The sequence below is a fragment of the Oncorhynchus mykiss genome, chromosome 11 (genome assembly GCF_013265735.2).
Source record: "Oncorhynchus mykiss isolate Arlee chromosome 11, USDA_OmykA_1.1, whole genome shotgun sequence".
NCBI lineage: Eukaryota > Metazoa > Chordata > Actinopteri > Salmoniformes > Salmonidae > Oncorhynchus > Oncorhynchus mykiss.
The window spans coordinates 23,553,206-23,573,888 of record NC_048575.1 but is presented as its reverse complement, the minus strand read 5'-3'; the positions used below and the strand labels follow the sequence as shown (position 1 = coordinate 23,573,888).

General features: G+C 47.2%; 1 protein-coding gene across 1 annotated transcript in view; it reads right to left on the bottom strand.

Annotated features, from left to right (window-relative positions):
* Positions 1–10,214, bottom strand: part of palmdb (palmdelphin b) — a 41,243-nt gene extending 31,029 nt beyond the window's left edge. Inside the window, exon 1 of the mRNA XM_021620534.2 lies at positions 9,956–10,214. The gene's annotated coding sequence lies outside the window, so the exon portion shown is untranslated. The remainder of the gene's footprint in view (positions 1–9,955) is intronic.
* Positions 10,215–20,683: the final 10,469 nt, after the last annotated feature.

Here is a 20,683-nt window from a genome sequence, read left to right as displayed (position 1 = left end):
CCAGCTTTGATGCACCTGTACTGACCTCGCCTTCTGGATGATAGCGGGGTGAACAGGCAGTGGCTCGGGTGGTTGATGTCCTTGATGATCTTTATGGCCTTCCTGTGACATCGGGTGGTGTAGGTGTCCTGGAGGGCAGGTAGTTTGCCCCCGGTGATGCGTTGTGCAGACCTCACTACCCTCTGGAGAGCCTTACGGTTGAGGGCGGTGCAGTTGCCATACCAGGCGGTGATACAGCCCGCCAGGATGCTCTCGATTGTGCATCTGTAGAAGTTTGTGAGTGCTTTTGGTGACAAGCCGAATTTCTTCAGCCTCCTGAGGTTGAAGAGGCGCTGCTGCGCCTTCTTCACGATGCTGTCTGTGTGAGTGGACCAATTCAGTTTGTCTGTGATGTGTATGCCGAGGAACTTAAAACTTGCTACCCTCTCCACTACTGTTCCATCGATGTGGATAGGGGGGTGTTCCCTCTGCTGTTTCCTGAAGTCCACAATCATCTCCTTAGTTTTGTTGACGTTGAGTGTGAGGTTGTTTTCCTGACACCACACTCCGAGGGCCCTCACCTCCTCCCTGTAGGCCGTCTCATCGTTGTTGGTAAATCAAGCCTACCACTGTTGTGTCGTCCGCAAACTTGATGATTGAGTTGGAGGCGTGCGTGGCCACGCAGTCGTGGGTGAACAGGGAGTACAGGAGAGGGCTCAGAACGCAACCTTGTGGGGCCCCAGTGTTGAGGATCAGCGGGGAGGAGATGTTGTTGCCTACCCTCACCACCTGGGGGCGGCCCGTCAGGAAGTCCAGTACCCAGTTGCACAGGGCGGGGTCGAGACCCAGGGTCTCGAGCTTGATGACGAGCTTGGAGGGTACTATGGTGTTGAATGCCGAGCTGTAGTCGATGAACAGCATTCTCACATAGGTATTCCTCTTGTCCAGATGGGTTAGGGCAGTGTGCAGTGTGGTTGAGATTGCATCGTCTGTGGACCTATTTGGGCGGTAAGCAAATTGGAGTGGGTCTAGGGTGTCAGGTAGGGTGGAGGTGATATGGTCCTTGACTAGTCTCTCAAAGCACTTCATGATGACGGATGTGAGTGCTACGGGGCGGTAGTCATTTAGCTCAGTTACCTTAGCTTTCTTGGGAACAGGAACAATGGTGGCCCTCTTGAAGCATGTGGGAACAGCAGACTGGTATAGGGATTGATTGAATATGTCCGTAAACACACCGGCCAGCTGGTCTGCGCATGCTCTGAGGGCGCGGCTGGGGATGCCATCTGGGCCTGCAGCCTTGCGAGGGTTAACACGTTTAAATGTCTTACTCACCTCGGCTGCAGTGAAGGAGAGACCGCATGTTTTCGTTGCAGGCCGTGTCAGTGGCACTGTATTGTCCTCAAAGCGGGCAAAAAAGTTATTTAGTCTGCCTGGGAGCAAGACATCCTGGTCCGTGACTGGGCTGGGTTTCTTCCTGTAGTCCGTGATTGACTGTAGACCCTGCCACATGCCTCTTGTGTCTGAGCCGTTGAATTGAGATTCTACTTTGTCTCTGTACTGGCGCTTAGCTTGTTTGATAGCCTTGCGGAGGGAATAGCTGCACTGTTTGTATTCGGTCATGTTACCAGACACCTTGCCCTGATTAAAAGCAGTGGTTCGCGCTTTCAGTTTCACACGAATGCTGCCATCAATCCACGGTTTCTGGTTAGGGAATGTTTTAATCGTTGCTATGGGAACGACATCTTCAACGCACGTTCTAATGAACTCGCACACCGAATCAGCGTATTCGTCAATGTTGTTATCTGACGCAATACGAAACATCTCCCAGTCCACGTGATGGAAGCAGTCTTGGAGTGTGGAGTCAGCTTGGTCGGACCAGCGTTGGACAGACCTCAGCGTGGGAGCCTCTTGTTTTAGTTTCTGTCTGTAGGCAGGGATCAACAAAATGGAGTCGTGGTCAGCTTTTCCGAAAGGGGGGCGGGGCAGGGCCTTATATGCGTCGCGGAAGTTAGAGTAACAATGGTCCAAGGTCTTTCCTCCCCTGGTTGCGCAATCGATATGCTGATAAAATTTGGGGAGTCTTGTTTTCAGATTAGCCTTGTTAAAATCCCCAGCTACAATGAATGCAGCCTCCGGATAAATTGTTTCCAGTTTGCAGAGAGTTAAATAAAGTTCGTTCAGAGCCATCGATGTGTCTGCTTGGGGGGGGATATATACGGCTGTGATTATAATCGAAGAGAATTCTCTTGGTAGATAATGCGGTCTACATTTGATTGTGAGGAATTCTAAATCAGGTGAACAGAAGGATTTGAGTTCCTGTATGTTTCTTTCATCGCACCATGTCACGTTAGTCATAAGGCATACGCCCCCGCCCCTCTTTTTACCAGAAAGATGTTTTTTCCTGTCTGCGCGATGCGTGGAGAAACCTGTTGGCTGCACCGCTTCGGATAGCGTCTCTCCAGTAAGCCACGTTTCCGTGAAGCAAAGAACGTTACAGTCTCTGATGTCCCTCTGGAATGCTACCCTTGCTCGGATTTCATCAACCTTGTTGTCAAGAGACTGGACATTGGCAAGAAGAATGCTAGGGAGTGGTGCGCGCTGTGCCCGTCTCCGGAGTCTGACCAGAAGACCGCCTCGTTTCCCTCTCTTTCGGAGTCGTTTTTTTTGGGTCGCTGCATAGGATCCACTCCGTTGTCCTGTTTGTAAGGCAGAACACAGGATCCGCGTCGCGAAAAACATATTCTTGGTCGTACTGATGGTGAGTTGATGCTGAGTTGATGCTTATATTCAGTAGTTCTTCTCGACTGTATGTAATGAAACCTAAGATGACCTGGGGTACTAATGTAAGAAATAACACGTAAAAAAACAAAAAACTGCATAGTTTCCTAGGAACGCGAAGCGAGGCGGCCATCTCTGTCGGCGCCGGAAGTAGTGGTAGTCTCCATCCCTGCTTAGATTACCAACCCCTCAATGCCCTTACCATCAAGAATCGCTTCCCTCTTCCTCTGATTCCGGCTGCACTAACAAGTAGGACAGGCTACCATCTACTCCAAACTGGACCTACGTAGTGCTTACAACCTGCTCCGTATCCAAAGTGGGTATGAGTGGAAGACAGCGTTCATCACCTCTAGGGGTCATCGTGAATACCTGGTTATGCCCTACGGTCTCACCAATGCTCCCGCAGTCTTCCAGTCTTCATGAATGAAGTTTTCCAGGACATGGACAGTTCTTCATCGTGTACATTGATATCTTGATCTCTCTCACTCCCTTGCGAAGACATGTCCATGTGCAACAGGTCCTCCAACGGCTACAGGACCACCATCTTTATGTCAAGGCTGAGAAGAGCGCATTTCATGTTACTACGATAACCTTCCTAGGGTTTGCGCTGACACCAGGAGGGGTCAACATGGACAAAGGCAAAGTCACAGTCGTGCTTAACTGGCCCAAACCTACCACCGTAAAGGAACTACAATGTTTCCTAGGATTCTCCAACTACTACCGCCAGTTTATCCGAAACTGCAGCAGCACAACCGCTCCTCTCAGCTCTCACCAGTCAAAAAACCCGTACCCTCCAATGGACTGATACCACCCTTAATGCATTTGAGACCTTGAAATGCCTCTTCACCTCTGCACCCACCCTTAGGCAGCCAAATCCTACCCTTCATTTTGTTCTGGAGGTGAATGCATCCAAGGTCAGCGTGGGAGCGGTTCTTTCTCAGTGGGTCGGGACACCTCCCAAATTACACCCACGTGGCTTCTTTTCCAAGAATCTGTCACCCGATGAGAGGAACTATGATGTTGGGAACCGAGAGCTCCTCGCCATTAAGCTGGCTATTGAAGAGTGGCGCCACTGGTTAGAGGGAGCTCGTCACCCATTCCTTGTTCTTACCGACTACCGCAATTTGGAGTACTTAAGAAGTGTTAAGAGCTCAACCCCAGACAGGCTCGCTGGGCACTCTTCACCCGATTCAACTTCACCAGCATCTACCTGCCCTGCGAGAAAAATGTGAAGGCTGATTCTTTATCCCGTCTATTTGACGCCCCTTCCTCAACCCAGCTCCCGAGCCCATCCTGCTTGTGTCGTGGGACCCATACAGTGGGAAATCCAAGCAGCTGTCCAAGAGGCCCTACACCATGACCCAGCACCTCCCGACACCCCTGCAGGCAAGACCTGCATGCGTCAGACCCCAACTAATCAGACCCCATCCCGGAATCACCCGAACCACGGAGTCCCTAACAGCCGAGGTCTGAGATGACGTTCTTTCCTGTCCTGTCTGTGCCTGGGCAAAGATCCCTCGCCAACTACCTAGCGGTAAGCTCGAGCCTTTACCTACAGCACACCGACCATGGTCCCACATTGCCATGGATTTCCTCACAGATCTGCCGGACTCTTCAGGCTTCATGACTATTTTAGTTGTAATGGAAGATGTGCCGACTCAACCCCCTTCCGCATCTACCTAATCCCATGGAAATGGCGTCCATGTTCCAACAGGTGTTTCGTCTGTAAGGGATCCCGGAAGACATCGCTTCGGATTGGGGACCCCAGTTCGTCTCCAGGGTGTGGCGAGCCTTCTGCGACCGACTGGGGGTCTCCATCAGCCTATCCTCGGGATACCATCTCCAAACAATGGGCAGACTGAAAGCCTGAATCAGGAAATAGAGAAGTACCTTCGCCAACACTGCACCCACCAACCACACTAGTGGAGTTGCTATCTAGCCTGGGCTGAATACGCATTCCTCACTCCCTGGTGCATTCCTCACTCCATCTCACTTCTTTTCACTGTCCTCGGATACCAACCCCCCGTGTTCCCATGGGAGACAGAGCCCAGAACTGTGCCTGCCATCGATGAGTGGTTTCGACAGAGCGAGCAGGTTTGGGAGACTGCAAATCGGCACCTCCATCACACTTCCCTTTCCCCGAAGCGGTTCACTGACCGGTGTCACTGACCTACTCCACTCTTTCACCCTGGGCAACGGGTGTGGCTCTCTACCCGGGACATCCGGCTTCGTGACCCCTGCAAAAAGTTCAGTCCCCAGTTCATTGGTCCATTCAAAATAACACACCGCACCAATCCTGCCACTTACTGTCTCCAGTTGCCCCGCCATTACAGGATCTCCTTATCCTTCCATGTGTCCCTTCTCAAGCTTGTGAGGTACAGCGCTCTCCATCCTCCTGTGGCACACCCCCTCCGTTTGACACCGGCAGTGCATCGGCTTATTCCTTCCGAGCCCTCCTTGACTCCAAGTGCCTGGGTGACATCCACTACCTGGTGGATTGGGAGAGGTACGGACCCAATCCAGAACGCTCCTGGGTCCCCGTCCAGGACATCCTCGACCCAGCCATGATCCTGGCTTTCCAAAGTCACTGTCCTGACCGCCCAGCTCCACGCCCCTGGGGGAGGCCCCCTGCTCAGCTTCCTAGGCTGTTAAGAGTGTGTGGGGGGGGGGGTACTGTAACGTCTGCTTCCAACTCACACCCTCAAACACCTAGATCCCCTGAACGCAGCTCACTCTCCAGATCCCAATCACCTGAATTCTAATCACTTGTTCACACACCTGTATGTCATTATCACACACATGTCTTTCAGAGTGCTGGGTTTTCCTGTGAATGATCTACCTGATCTTGCAGACTACTTTACTAGCCTTTTCCCTGTACTGTTGCCCTTTTGGACCCCCTGTGTATGACTTTCTGCCTGCCCCTGGACCCAGCTACATGCCTCCTCCTGTGGTCCTTTGCAATAACCACCTGCGCTTGAAACCAGCTCTCTGTCTCCCCTTGTGTTTATTAAAGATTGCTATTAAGCTGACCCTTTTTTCGATGCACTATTGCTTAAATGTATTTTCTCTAGGAGTTAAATTCACTATTTTGAAGCATTTTGTGAATGTCAGCATCTACAATTATAGGGAATTGTATCTACATATTCCAGATATGGATTGAAATCCCCAAAATATGAGGTGAAGTGAGGAGTCTCATGTCAAATGACCAAGGAAGTTTATTTGTGTGGCAGCGAAGTTAACATTTCAGTTAGCACCTGGATTACTCAAATGTCACCGTGTCCACCTTTATCTGGGCCTTGTCACTATGTCTATGAAATATAATACACCATGATACCACAAGGCTGCAGACTTCATATGCATTCCATACACACATGAACAATGCAGCACGTACTGCCCAGTGTGCCTACATGTATGTGCGAGTGTGTGTGTGTGTGAGAGTGTTTGGTCCGCGCACATGCACGTGTGTGAAAGTAATTATTGCCATGCTCCACACTTAATTGCAGCAACATCAGACACAGACGTTCTGACGCCGACCCCTCTGTAGCCTAATAACTTCCAACATATATCAGGAACAGTTTCTTCTCTATAGCAGGTATTTCATCCATGCTTGGAGGTCTGGAGTATCGCTGTTCTGCCTGATCATTAATTGCACCCACCTGGTGTCCCAGGTCTATTTGCCTGTTCTATAGCATACAACTCATATCTGAACCAGAGTTTGATTGACTCCATCATGACTTGTTTTCCCTGACCACGTGACCGGACCAGGATCAACTCTGGGCCCCAGTATCCAGTGACGGTGTAGTTCTTTCCGCTAACCTGCAGCCCTAGCCTGGGTAGGATATTAGATTGGTAATTAGGTTACCATTAGGCTACCAGATCGGTAACAGCCTAACTAGCTTTCAGATCGATGTCCTGAAAACCAGTCCAGACTAAACATATCCCACAGTGTAAGTGGGTATCAGGCGTTGACACATATAGGTATTAGGCCATTGAATTCTTCCTGACCATGTGACCTGTCAGAGATGTGCTCTATAGAATGCTATATCTGTATGTGACGATGCTACTCAGGCCTGTAATGGGAGCAGTTGAAATGCAAGCCTATAGAATTAACTAGAATCACAATTATGTTGAATAATTCTATTGAATTATAGGATCTTTATGTAAAACCTGCCATACACAATGTCTATGGATCTTATTTATATAACCAGCGAATTAGACACACTGGGAAATGGAGAGAAGGCAGGAGTGGGTGGCGATATGGGACTGAAGAGGAGTGCAGTGTTAGTCACAGCTGTAACCTCACATACACTGTACTGTACATACAGTATGCTGAAATAGAGACATGTCTCCAGCATACACACACACAACCTGGAGATGGACATCCTTTGGCAAATACACACACTGGCCCATCCCTCTATCTCCCACCTACACACTCATCCAACCCACCTACACACACACGTGCACACACACGTTACCAATTGGGGAGACACACACACACACAAACACACCCATGCTTCATTATTGTCCTCATAACCTGAAGCCGCAGCCTACAGGAGCTGAGACAAGACAGCTAGCGTGGACAGAGAGGGAGGCTACAGAAGGTCGAGGCGGTTAGCGTCGCCCCACCTGTTGGCACTATAGCGTGCTCCTCTCTACCCTGATCCAGCCAGGCTCAAAATAGAGACCTCTCTCACAGCTGTACTGTTACCAGCAAGTCGCAGTGTGTGTGAGTGTGTGTATGTCAGCATATGTATGTTGCGGCTTGTTTGAGGTGAAGGTTTCCAGCAGGTGACGTAGCTGCTAAGAGCACAGAGGATCTAGACAAAGCACCAGCGACAGGTCACTCATGTACACACTGATCTTTAACCTCTAACCCCTTGGCCACTACTCAGCCAATCAGATACTGCAACCACAGGGAGGGAGACATCTGATGTAATACAATTGGCTAATATACAGTAATATTGGCAATGTGGTACTACTCAGTTTCCAAATATTGTTATAAATCATATCACAATGGTTAATTGTTTGTACAATAGCTATGCAGTATATGATCACATTGAAAACCTGTAACCAAAGCACACAGCTAGTCAAATGTTAAACAATAAGTTCCTTTAAATTAGAGTTTTACCCCAATTGTGAGCATACTGTTTGTCCAGTGTAGCATGGGATCATTCGAATATGTCAAGTTATCTACCGCTATAATAATCTATAATCATAGTTATATGCCTCTATAATGATGTATAACCATAGTTACATACTGACATTCTCTAATGAGATGGGTCTGCATGGTGAGAGGCCAGTTGACTCATAGAGGTCCTATAATCCACTAGAGAGGTTGATGTCATAGACCTGCAAAGCTCTAGAATGTGCAGATCATGTCAACCATGTTGGTCAATAATACATTCAATTGGAATAAATGTTAGGAGAGACATAGGCGTGTTCTATTTAATTATGTGTTCTAGCCACAATAACCTGAGCCCCAGCTATCTCAGACTGGCCACCGTCACAGTCCAGAGAGACACACCTTGTAATCTCTCATCCCTAATCTGATCACTGGATTAAGGGTTAGGGTTCCCAATCTAGCTCTTCTAGCATCTGCCTCTAGCATGGAAACTGGACATACAGTGTATATATATATATATATATATATATATTTACATGATCCACTGGCGATACACTGACCCATATACAGTAGCATACTGTACACTCTTAGAAAAAAGGTGTTATCTAGAATCTTAAAGGATTTTTCAGTTGTCACCATAGGATAACCCTTTGAGGAACCATTTTTGGTTCCAGGTAGAACCCCTTTGGGTTCCATGTAGAACCCTTTCCATAGATGGTTCTACATGGAACCCAAAAGGGTTTTACCCGGAACCAAAAAAGATTATCCTATAGGGACAGCTGAAGAACCCTTTTGGGACCATTTTTTCTAAGAATGTACTGTACTTAAAGGTGCAATATGCAGAAATCGCTCTGCCATTTTCTGTTTGCTAAAATTAGAATAGTTTCAGTTGATGTGACCAAATCAGCAGTCATTGTGTAGAGAATCACTGTGCCATCTAAACTGCTGTGAAATATATTTTCCATAAGCCAAATATATTGTATTTTCAGCTGTTTGAAGCTGGTGTACCAAACCGAAAGTAAAAGACTCAAAAACTGGACCTAAGAATGGGGAGCATAAAAATAGCACACATAGAACAGATCTACCGCTTCTTAGACTTGCGTTCAACGAGAATGACATATCTATAGCTCACATTTCTATGTGAATTTGGTCGGGTTGCCCAAAAAGTTGCATATTACAGCTTCAACATGTCGTGTTAACTAGTATGAAGATACATTTACATTTACCACTGGCTGTAGACTAGGCAAGTCAGTTAAGAACACATTCTTATTTACAATGACAGCCTCATAGCTCTTTGGGCTATGAGAACAGTACCAAAATCCATGTAATAGTGTTTCTATGAAGTAATTTTCTTCACTTAACTACAGAATCTCTCTAAGGTGATGAGATTCAGTATGTGGGTGTACAGAGTAAGGAGGTGATTTGTGTGTTTGGTTGCCACATTTGCGTGTGTGTGGGTGTTAGTGTATTTGTGTCTGTGTACATGTCAAGGACAATATCCACAAAGCATGAACTAAAACGTAAAGACACTCCCATCCAGTAGTAAATGGATAGAGAAACTACTAAACTACTAAAGTGGAGAGGAACTATGTTAGTTACATCTGGTCCAGTTAGTTAGTTAGAGGGTGACTCTTCGGGCTTTCAGATTGTGTCTAGAAAGGAAAGTGTTTTTGCTTAATAATGCCCAGACCCCTTAAATTAGACTGACAGACCCCCCATGGGGAGAATCGGACAGCAGAGCACAAATGTCCAGGATTACACAGATTAAAAGATTACTCAATCAAGAGACCCCTTGGCATGATATTTTTATACCAGAAACAACAACAGTGCAGTTAGCTAGCCACCTCACGAACCAGAGAAACAGTTAGGCTGTGTTGTCTTTATATTTCAACCAAACTAAAGAACAGAATCAAGATACAGCAAGTTACAATCCTATGATGCTAACAGTATGAGCCATCCCAAAAGTCCACTCACAGCAAATATGCTGCTACTACTTCTACTAGAAACAAGCAAAAAGCCAGAAATGAACAGCCCAATAAGCACAGAAAAACAAACACAGAAAAGGTAGAAACTCACCGGTTGTGTTTGGCTGAGAAGAGAGTTGTGTGCTGTGTTGTGTGGTGTGTCAGAAGCAGAAGGAGCTCACTCTCAGCACAGCGTGTTGGGATCCTGCATCACTGTGTCTGTGAGAAGATAGCAGGTAGGCTGGGGGTTGAGATAGGGTTAGCTCTGACTAGTGGAATGCCGCTGCTCGTGCTCGCTCTCTGTCTCTCTCTCTTTCTCTCTCTCTCTCTCTCACTCCGCTCACTCTCTCACTCACTCACTCACTCATTCTTCTCTATCTCTCTCTCTCTCTCTCTCTCTCTCTCTCTCTCTCTCTCTCTCTCAGCCCCCTCAGCTGCATATGAGCCTGCCACAGTGGAGCTACTCAACCATGTGCCTGCCAGCATACCAATGCCAAAACAATGGCTCAATTCCATACACACATGTACACGCATGCACGCGCACACACGCGCGCGCACACACACACACACACACACACACACACACACACACACACACACACACACACACACACACACACACAGACAGACAGACAGACAGACAGACAGACAGACAGACAGACAGACAGACAGACAGACAGACAGACAGACAGACAGACAGACAGACAGACAGACAGACAGACAGACAGACAGACAGACAGACAGACAGACAGACAGACAGACAGACAGACAGACAGACAGACAGACACTGTATACAATCTCAAAAACACTACTGCAACACAATGATAAATGGTACATGTTAAACCTCTTCCCTCAGTCAGTGTGAGTCTGTCCCTCACCCCTCTATCCCTATGTTAGTGTGATCAGCTGTTCCTGCCCCTGATGGACATCCACAGACATCAGTGCTGACACACAATTAGTAAATTACTCCACTCCAAAATGAGCTACAAAAGTCTCTGCTCTGCTGTGTTGTTAGGAGTCCTGTCTGAGTGTGGCCACTGACCAGACTACCATTAGTGTAGTAGGGGACCAATACAAGATGGTGTTCCATCAGTAACACTCCTACAGTGACATAAATACCAGACTCATGGTAGTGTAACAGAACATACAGAACATAAAAAATATAAAACATTCTCCTTAAGGAAAAACAAATAAATATCACGTGATCACATGATCTTATGTGAAGTTAATGTGATAACATGTGACATGTGAATGCAACGTGTTAACATGAAGCTATACGTGAAAACATTTGAGCATGTGAAAACATGATCTCATGTGAAATAAATGTGATCAGATGGGGATGCAACATTTCAACATGGGATACCATGAGATGACACGTGACAACATTTGAAAACTGAAAATTCGATTTTCAAATGTGAACGTTCTTCAGTTGTGAAAATGCAATTCCATATGTGAGAGGTACATTTTCACGTAAAAGTTTTTCACATGTGAAAGTGAAAATGTTATTTTCACATGTGAAGTTTTCTACATGTGAAACTACAATGAAAACATGTTATTCTCCTCACATGTGAAAAGGTGGTGTTTAATGGTTTCACATGTGAACAATTAACCTCACATGTTTCTCTTTTGTTTTCACATGTAAACATGTCAGCTCAACATGTGAAAACTTTCACAAGTTTTTTGTAAGCTGAGTAATGACATGGTATGGGGGTTTCAGCCCTTAACCAACAGTGCAGTTCAAGAGAGTTAAGAAACTATTTACCAAATAAACAAAAGTAAAACATAATAAAAAAGTAACACAATACAGTTACAATGAAGAGGCTACATACAGGGGGTACTGGTACCGAGTCAATGTGCAGGGGTACAGGTTATTCAAGTTCATTTGTACATAGAGGTGGAGGGGAAGTGACTATGCATAGATAATAAACAGCGAGCGGGGGGGTGTCAATGTAAATAGTACAGGTGGCCATTTCATTAATTGTTCAGCAGTCTTATGGGTTGGGAGTATGGGAGCCTTTTGGTCCTAGACTTGGCGCTCCGGTACCGCCTGCCGTGCGGTAGCAGAGAAAACAGTCTATGACTTGGGTGACAGGAGTCTTTGACAATATTTTGGGCTTTTCTCTGACTCCGCCTAGTATATAAGTCCCGGATGGCAGGAAGCTTGGCCCCAGTGATGTACTGGGCCGTATGGCCTTATGGTCAGATGCCGAGCAGTTGCCATACCAGGCTCTCGATGGTACCACTGTAGAACCTTTTGAGGATCTGGGGACCCATGCCAAATCTTTTCAGTCTCCTGAGGGGGAAAATGTGTTTTCGTGCCCTCTTCACAACTGACTTGGTGTGTTTGGACCATGATAGTTTGTTGGTGATGTGGACACAAAGGAACTCTCGACCCGCTCCACTACAGCCCCGTCGATGTTAATGTGGGCCTGTTCGGCCCACCTTTTCCGGTAGTCCATGATCAGCTACTTTGTCTTGCTCACATTGAGGGAGAGGTTGTTGTCCTGGCACCACACTGCCAGGTCTCTGACGTCCTCCCTATAGGCTGTCTCATTGTTGTGGGTGATCAGGCCTAACACTGTTGTGTCGTCAGCAAACTTAATGATGGTATTGGAGTTATGTTGGGCCATGCAGTCGTAAGGTGAACAGGGTGTACAGGAGGTGACTAAGCACACACCCTTGAGAGGCCCCAATGTTGAGGATCAGCGTGGCAGACGTGTTGTTGACTCCCCTTACCACCTGGGGGCGGCCCGTCAAGAAGTCCAGGATCCAGTTTCAGATGGAGGTGTTTAGTCACAGGGTCCTTAGCATAGTGATTAGCTTTGTGGGCACTATTGTGTTGAACGCTGAGCTGTAGTCAATTAACAGCATTCTCACATAGGTGTTCCTTTTGACCAGGTGGAAAAGGGCAGTGGATCTGTTGGGGCGGTATGCAAATTGGAGTGGGTCTACGGTATCCAGAATGATGCTGTTGATGTGAGACATGACCAGCCTTTCAAAGCACTTCCTGGCTACCGACGTGAGTGCTATGGGGAGGTAATCATTTAGCCAGGTTACCTTCTCTTCCTTGGACACAGGGACTATGGTGGTCTGCTTGAAACATGTGGGTATTACAGACTCGGTCAGGGAGAGTTTGAAAATGTCAGTGAAGACACTTGCCAGTTGGCCCACGCATGCTTGGAGCACATATCCTGGCAAGCCGTCTGGCCCCTCGGCCTTGTGAATGTGGACCTGTTTAAAGGTCTTGCTCACATCGGCTACCGAGAGCATTATCACACAGTCATCCAGAACAGCTGGTGCTCTCATGCATGCTTCAGTGTTGCTTCCTCAAAGTGAGACTAAAAGGCATTTAGTTCATCTGGTATGCTCGCGTCACTGGGTAGCTTGCAGCTGGGTTTCCCTTTGTAGTCCGTAATAGTTTACAAGCCCTGCTACATTTGACGAGTGTCAGAGCTGGTGTAGTACTATTCAGTCTTAATCCTGCTTTGACACTTTGCCTGTTTGATGGTTTGTCTGAGGGGGTGTAGCAGGATTTCTTGTCAGCTTCCAGATTAGTATCCTGCTTCTTGAAAGCGGCAGCTCTATCCTTTAGTTTGATGCGGATGTTGCCTGTAATCCATGGCTTCTGGTTGGGATATGTACGTATTGTCACAGTAGGGACAACGTCGTTGACACACTTATTGATGAAGCCAATGACTGAGGTGGTATACTCCTCAATGCCATTGGATGAATCCCGGGAACCATATTCCAGTCTGTGCTAGCAAAACAGTCCTGTATCGTAGTATCAGCATCATCTGATCACTTCAGTATTGAGCGAGTCACACTACTTAATGCTTTAGTTTTTGCTTGTCAGCAGGAATCATGAGGATATAATTATGGCCAGATTTGCCAAATGGAGGGCGAGGGAGAGCTTTACATGTGTCTCTGTGTGTCACGTTCTGACCATCGTTCGTGTGTGTTTTCCTTGTTTTAGTGTTGGTCAGGACGTGAGCTGGGTGGGCATTCTATGTTGTGTGTCTGGTTTGTCTATTTCTATGTTTGGCCTGATATGGTTCTCAATCAGAGGCAGGTGTTAGTCATTGTCTCTGATTGGGAACCATATTTAGGTAGCCTGTTTGGTGTTGGGTTTTGGTGGGTGATTGTTCATGTCTCTGTGTTTGTTGTCACCAGATAGGCTGTTTCGGTTTTCACGTTACGTTTATTGTTTTTGTATTGATCGTGTTTCGTCTTCATTAAACATGTATCAAAATTACCACGCTGTGTTTTGGTCCGACTCTCTTTCACCCGAAGAAAACCGTAACAGAATCACCCACCACAACAGGACCAAGCGGCGTGGTGACAGGCAGCGGCAGCAGGAGCTACGAAGTCTGGAGTACACGACTTGGGAGGAAATAGACAGGTGGGCGGTCGACCCAGGGAGAGTGCCGGAGCCCGCCTGGGATTCGCTGGAGTAGTGCGAAGAGGGGTATAGGAGAATGGAGTTGGAGAGACAAGCACGGCGGCGCGGACGGAAGCCCGAGAGTCAGCCCCAAAAATATCTTGGGGGGGGGGGGGGGGGGGGGGGGGGCTCAGGGAGAGTGTGGCAGAGTCAGGGTTCAGACCTGAGCCAACTCCCCGTTTTTATCGTGAGGAGCCAAGGAGGAGACCAGAATCAGAGCCGGTGTTGGAGGTGAGCGAAGCAGAGACTGTGAAGGAGTTAATGGGGAAATTGGAGGAGAGAGTTATGAGGGAGTTGCTGTGTTGGTGCTTTAAGTATGGAATTCGCCCGACTGAGCGTGTCGGGGATTTGATGGCACCTGGGTCAGCGCTCCATACTCGTCCTGAGGTGCGTGTTAGTCGGCTGGTGAAGATTGTGCCAGCCTCACGCACTAGGCCTCCTGTGCACCTCCCTAGCCTTGAAGCCCTGCTCTCAAGATCTCCAGTACGCCTTCACGGTCCGGTCCATCCTGTGCCACCTCCACACACCAGCCCTCCGGTGGCAGCCCCCCGCACCAGGCTTCCTGTGCGTGTTCTCGGCCCAGTACCACCAGTGCCAGCACCACGCATCAGGCCTACAGTGCGCCTCGCCTGTCCAGCGCTGCCAGAGCCTTCCTCCTCTCCAGCGCTGCCGGAGTCTCCCGCCTGTTCAGCGCAGTTGGAGCCTTCCTCCTCTCCAGCGCTGCCGGAGTCTCCCGCCTATTTAGCGCTGACAGAGCCTTCCGTCTCTACAGCGCTGCCGGAGTCTCCAGTCTGCATAGAGCTGCCAGTCTGCAAAGAGCTGCCAGTCTGCAAGGAGCTGCCAGTCTGCAAGGAGCTGCCAGTCTGCAAGGAGCTACCAGTCTGCAAGGAGCTGCCAGTCTGCATAGAGCTGCCAGTCTGCAAGGAGCCGCCAGAGCTGCCAGTCTGCAGGATGTCGCCAGAGCTGCCAGTCTGCAGGATGCCGCCAGAGCTGCCAGTCTGCAAGGAGCCGCCAGAGCTGCCAGTCTGCAAGGAGCCGCCAGAGCTGCCAGTCTGCAAGGAGCCACCAGAGCCGCCAGTCAGCATGGAGCAGCCAGAGCCGCCAGTCAGCATGGAGCAGCCAGGGCCGCCAGTCAGCATGGAGCAGCCAGGGCCGCCAGTCAGCATGGAGCAGCCAGAGCCGCCAGTCAACATGGAGCAGCCAGAGCCGCCAGTCAGCATGGAGCAGCCAGAGTCGCCAGTCAACATGGAGCAGCCAGAGCTGCCAGTCAGCATGGAGCATCCAGAGCTGCCAGTCAGCCAGGATCTTCCAGATCCGCCAGTCAGCCAGGATCCGCCAGTCAGCCGGGATCTGCCAGAACTGCCAGTCAGCCAGGATCTGCCAGAACTGCCAGCCAGCCGGGATAGTATGGTCTACAGCTTTTCATAAGGTACTCTACCTCAGGCGAGCAATACCTCAAGACTTCTTTAATATTAGACATTATTAATAATAATATTAGGCACACACTCACGCCCCTCGTCTTTCTCCGTCTTTTCTTCACGCAAATTACGGGGATTGGGCCGGTTCCTTGAGAAAGCAATAGATCCTTTGCGGTGGACTCATTAAAGAAAAAAATCTTAGTCCAGTTTGAGGTGAGTAATCGCTGTTCTGATGTCCAGAAGTTAATTTTGGTATTAAGAGACGGTAGCATGAACATTATGTACAAAATAAGTTCAAAATAAGTTACAGACAACGTGAAAAAACAAACAAAATAGCACAATAACACAGGCACACATAAAACGGCAGCCATCCCCTCCAGCACCATTATACAATATTCCCCACAATATTTTAAGGTAAGTGATATGCTGTTTAGCTTTTTTAGTGTACAAATTTTTAACCAATTTGACATGATACCTTAGTGCTGAACATGTACAATATAACTCCCCGTGGGATTTCACCTCACAACCTCTGGATTTGGGATAAACTGATCTTCCTGCTGCATCACAAAGTCAATAGCATTCTCAGAAGTTCTCTCCACATTCATTACCTATAATACATCTCTGCACTTAGCAAAAGAGTGACATCTGCACTGCTATTTTAGTTCAGTTAATCTGACTAATCTGACTATTCTCTCATCATTGATTTAATTGACTTATTTCAGCAATTTGAGGGTTTTCTGTATAATTGTCAAATGGTGGAGAATATATTCATGTTTTATCCGAGAATTACTTTGAAGTCCAAAGTGTAGGAATGCATGTGAAATCAGTTATTGACACAGAAATGGTAGTGTAGCAGGAAGATTGGAATGCTGTCAACCAAGAGGTTGAGAGTTCACATCCCATTTTAACCTCTTCACATATTGAATGATAAATACTGTAAAAATGAACATACTCAATGTAACCAAATATGTAAGTTGAAAACTGTGTTATGTTTCAAGGACATCCTAATGACTGATTTTTGTTTGCAAGGCATCACCTGTGAAATCTCATGTGAAAAATATACTCTTGATATCATCGCATTTGAAGTGTTCCAAACCACATGGTTTCACACGATTTCACATGTCAAATCAAATGAAATCGGTACCGAGTCAGTGTACAGGGGTACAGGCTAGTTGAGGCAATCTGTATATGTAGGTGGGGCTGATGTGAAAGGTTATGTGATCACAAGTGAAAATCCACATGTGAAACGTCATATAAAATATCATCATGTGAAGTGTTCGAAAACCACATGGTTTCACATGATTTCACGTAAAATTTTGCATGTGAAATACAATTTTACATGTGCAAAACTGGTAATTTCACACATGAAATCATGTGATTTTCCACGTGAAATGATGTGGGTTTTCTGTAAGGGTAAAATGTTTTTGAATCGGCCAGTAAATGTTGGACACGCTGCTCACAACTACACCTACAGTCAGTGTTAACACAAACTGTTCACTGCTAACTGATCTGCCTTCACCAATAATCTTGTTATACCAGTTGAGCAATTTTACATATAAACTCTTGTTCACAGAGTGCAATACTCAACACCACATCCACACATCGTTCACACTAACTACAGCTCTGGGAGCCTCAGGCAGATATAAATGTATCCATGGCAACCAGCTGAACCGTCTCCAACTCACTCTTCTAGCTCTAATCTAAAGATAGGTCCTGCACATAGCTAGCTCCTCTCACAAGCTAACACTAAAGAGAAGAAATGATCCTAGTAAATCATCCACTTATTTTGACATGGAGAAATGCTTATCGGATTTACTCTTGATGGTGTGTTACAATAAGTAAGCAATATATTATTATGTAACAGTAAGCATTTCGTGTCCTAAGGCGAGAGACCCAGAAGTGTAGTTTGTTTCCAATACAAAATCTTCACAAATTGAACACAAAAGTTTCAACAAGTCAGTGTGTGGGTTTAAGACGAGTTGTTGACTAAGGATGGATGACAGTGTCCGCATACCCTCTGATGATGTCACACTCTAGGAGGAGGTCGTTGCTGATCTAGCTCTCACCAGAGCCTCACATGCCTGAGGGCCTTAGCTAAGAGGGACAGAATGCACTAACAGGTTGCAGGCTGGTCACCACCACCCACACACACACAGATGAGGGAGAGGACACATTGCTGAGGGCAGACAGGCAGTCAGGGAGAGAGAAAGGCAGGCAGGAAGAGAGACAGCCAAAGAGATGGCAAGATAGGGAGAAAGGGCAGACATTCAGGAAGGCAGAGAGACAGGTAGTAAGTGTAACAACAGGGAGAGAGACAGGCAGGCAGATGGAGACCGGCAGGCAGAGAAGGAAGCAGACAGGCAGACAGGCAGACAGACAACCAGAAAGGGGGAAAGTGTGGGACATTCCACCACTACATTCGCCTCCGAACACGCCACCCTCGTCAACACGACATATTCCCCTTTCACTCTCTAATGAATGGAAATACATGCACAATCTGTGGTCGGGGTCTGACTAGAGCTCTGTCTTTTCCCTGGACGGATCACCAGCAGCACATTTGGGTCTCCCACACACAGTCTGTCGTGGGGAGCCATGAAATAACTGAATTCACCCTGGATACAACTCAACCAATCATTTGTGTTCGAAGGAGGAACTGACATTGTTTCCTGTTTGAAGACGGAAAACAAAACACAAATGGAAAAGTCTTGTTAGGGAACGACATGTAGAAATGTCACGCAGCTGTGTTCTAATACATTGCCAATGTTTTGTTACGTGGTGGTGTGCCTTCCACCTGTGAGAGGCCTTTACCCACATCATCCTTTTGCCTTGCTGTCGTTTGGACAGCTTCTCAATGAGATAGCATTTTGCAATGCCTTCAATGACATTGATAGTGAGTAAGCGTCAGCTGATATAAATACCTTCTTGCTATAAAGAGAATAATGAGTTTGCTGCCAAGCCCTTTGGCCTGTCAATGCGCAGGTGCATGTGGCTAGTAAAATGGAAAAACACATAAGACTCTTAGACACTTTCATGGCGGACAAAAAGAGAGAGGGAGGGAGATCAACAGAGACGGCAATAAGCAGAAAGACGGACAGACAAAAAGATCAAGGAGAACAAATGCTAGGAAGTTAGTGAGACATACGTAGAGAGAGAGATGGGCGGAAGGAGAGCACACTGGTCATCTGTTCTGTTGTCTGCCGCTCCCTCGGGAGAAAGACATCTCACATGGGAGGAGATCAGGACAGCTGAACACTGACAACCACACCACACACAGCCAAGTCACACTGGAGAGAGAGCCAGGGGAACTAATGTCACTCTATCCTTCTCTTTCCCTCCTTCCTCTCTACGTCCCTCTCTTTTACAATCAACCACATCACATACAGTCAAGTCTCAGCGGCGAGACAGCCAGGGAACCAGATTTAATTCATAATAATACGTTATACAATTCCTATATTCAAAAGCAGAAAACAAACAACCAATACATCCTCACGAGTATCCTAGCTGTAGTAAAGGTCAACCAATAGAGGTCAAGTCTTTGAGTGCATGCATCCTCCTAAGATGGAGAGAGAAGATTCATGGCTTGATCAGAGGAAGGTGGTCGTTGAGATGGTTGATGAAGAGTCTGGTGACGATCATGTAGAGGGCTACTCTGGGAACCAGCCTGAGTCATGTAGCTACTGTCACTAGATCTATCACTCTCTCATTTTCTTTCTCTCCTTCACCTCTTCATCCCTCTCTTTTACTATCAATGATGTGTTAGAGTGTGGATAAAAACCGGGGGCTGAATATTAACAGATATGAATTCACATCGGTTCTTCAGTATTACGGTTTCTGGTGTATTACCGTATTTTAAAAGCTCAACCTTTTTCTTTCCCATCCCTTAAACACGAAAGCACTCAGCCACTCACACAATCCTTCCCAGTCATGCCCGCCCACATACACCCCCAACTCCACACACTTACAGCGGAATAGTACTTCCTCAGTTGATGTGCAAGAGAGAGGAATGGGGGATGGTGCACTCCAGAGCTCCCCAGCCCCTACTGCTGGTTTGTTTTCCAGCATCTCAGAGACAAAGACACATCAAAGCACCCTGGTGCCACAGAGAGCGAGACCTAGGGGAATAGACAGATCAACAGTGCCCACTATGGGCTGTTGTCAATAGTCCTGGATCCAGAGCCACAATAGTCTGGTCAATTATAGTCCTGGATCCAGAGTCACAATAGTCCAGTCAATTATAGTCCTGGATCCAGAGTCACATTAGTCCGGTCAATTATAGTCCTGGATCCAGAGTCACATTAGTCCAGTCAATTATAGTCCTGGATCCAGAGTCACATTAGTCTGGTCAATTATAGTCCTGGATCCAGAGTCACAATAGTCTGGTCAATTATAGTCCTGGATCCAGAGTCACATTAGTCTGGTCAAGCAGACTGACCGCTGCACTCACATCGTATGTGCTATCGGGGGATCTGTCTCTGCTAGAGTCAATGCTTGAGTCTCCTTGCAGGCTTATACAAAAAGGTTCTTCTGCATATTCAATAAGAGGCAATAACTCAATACATTAAAAAATAACATTTTCACATTATCTTCATTGTCACACTTACCTGGTTGACTAGTGTCCTGTCCAAGGAGAGTACTTGTACATCAAGCTGCGTCACACTACAGAAGCAGGAGTTAGTCTCTTGCCCTACGGGCTGTTCTGGCTTGGAAAAGGGTTACTTACCTGGTTGACACAATGTATTGCCCTGCACAAAATGGTGTTGGCCAGGCGTTCCTGGACCGCCATGCTCATTATACCCTGGCTGTGGAGTTATGAGTGAGCTCACCTGACCTACTTAAAGAAGAATGCAGTACAGCCCCCAGTATCTCTCTAGTGTAGTCGTCCACAGCCCACTGTAGGGGACTGCAGTGGAAAGGATGAAGATATTATCATTGTGCACATGCGTGCGTGCATGTGTATGGAAGAGTTTGAAGGACTATTGAACAG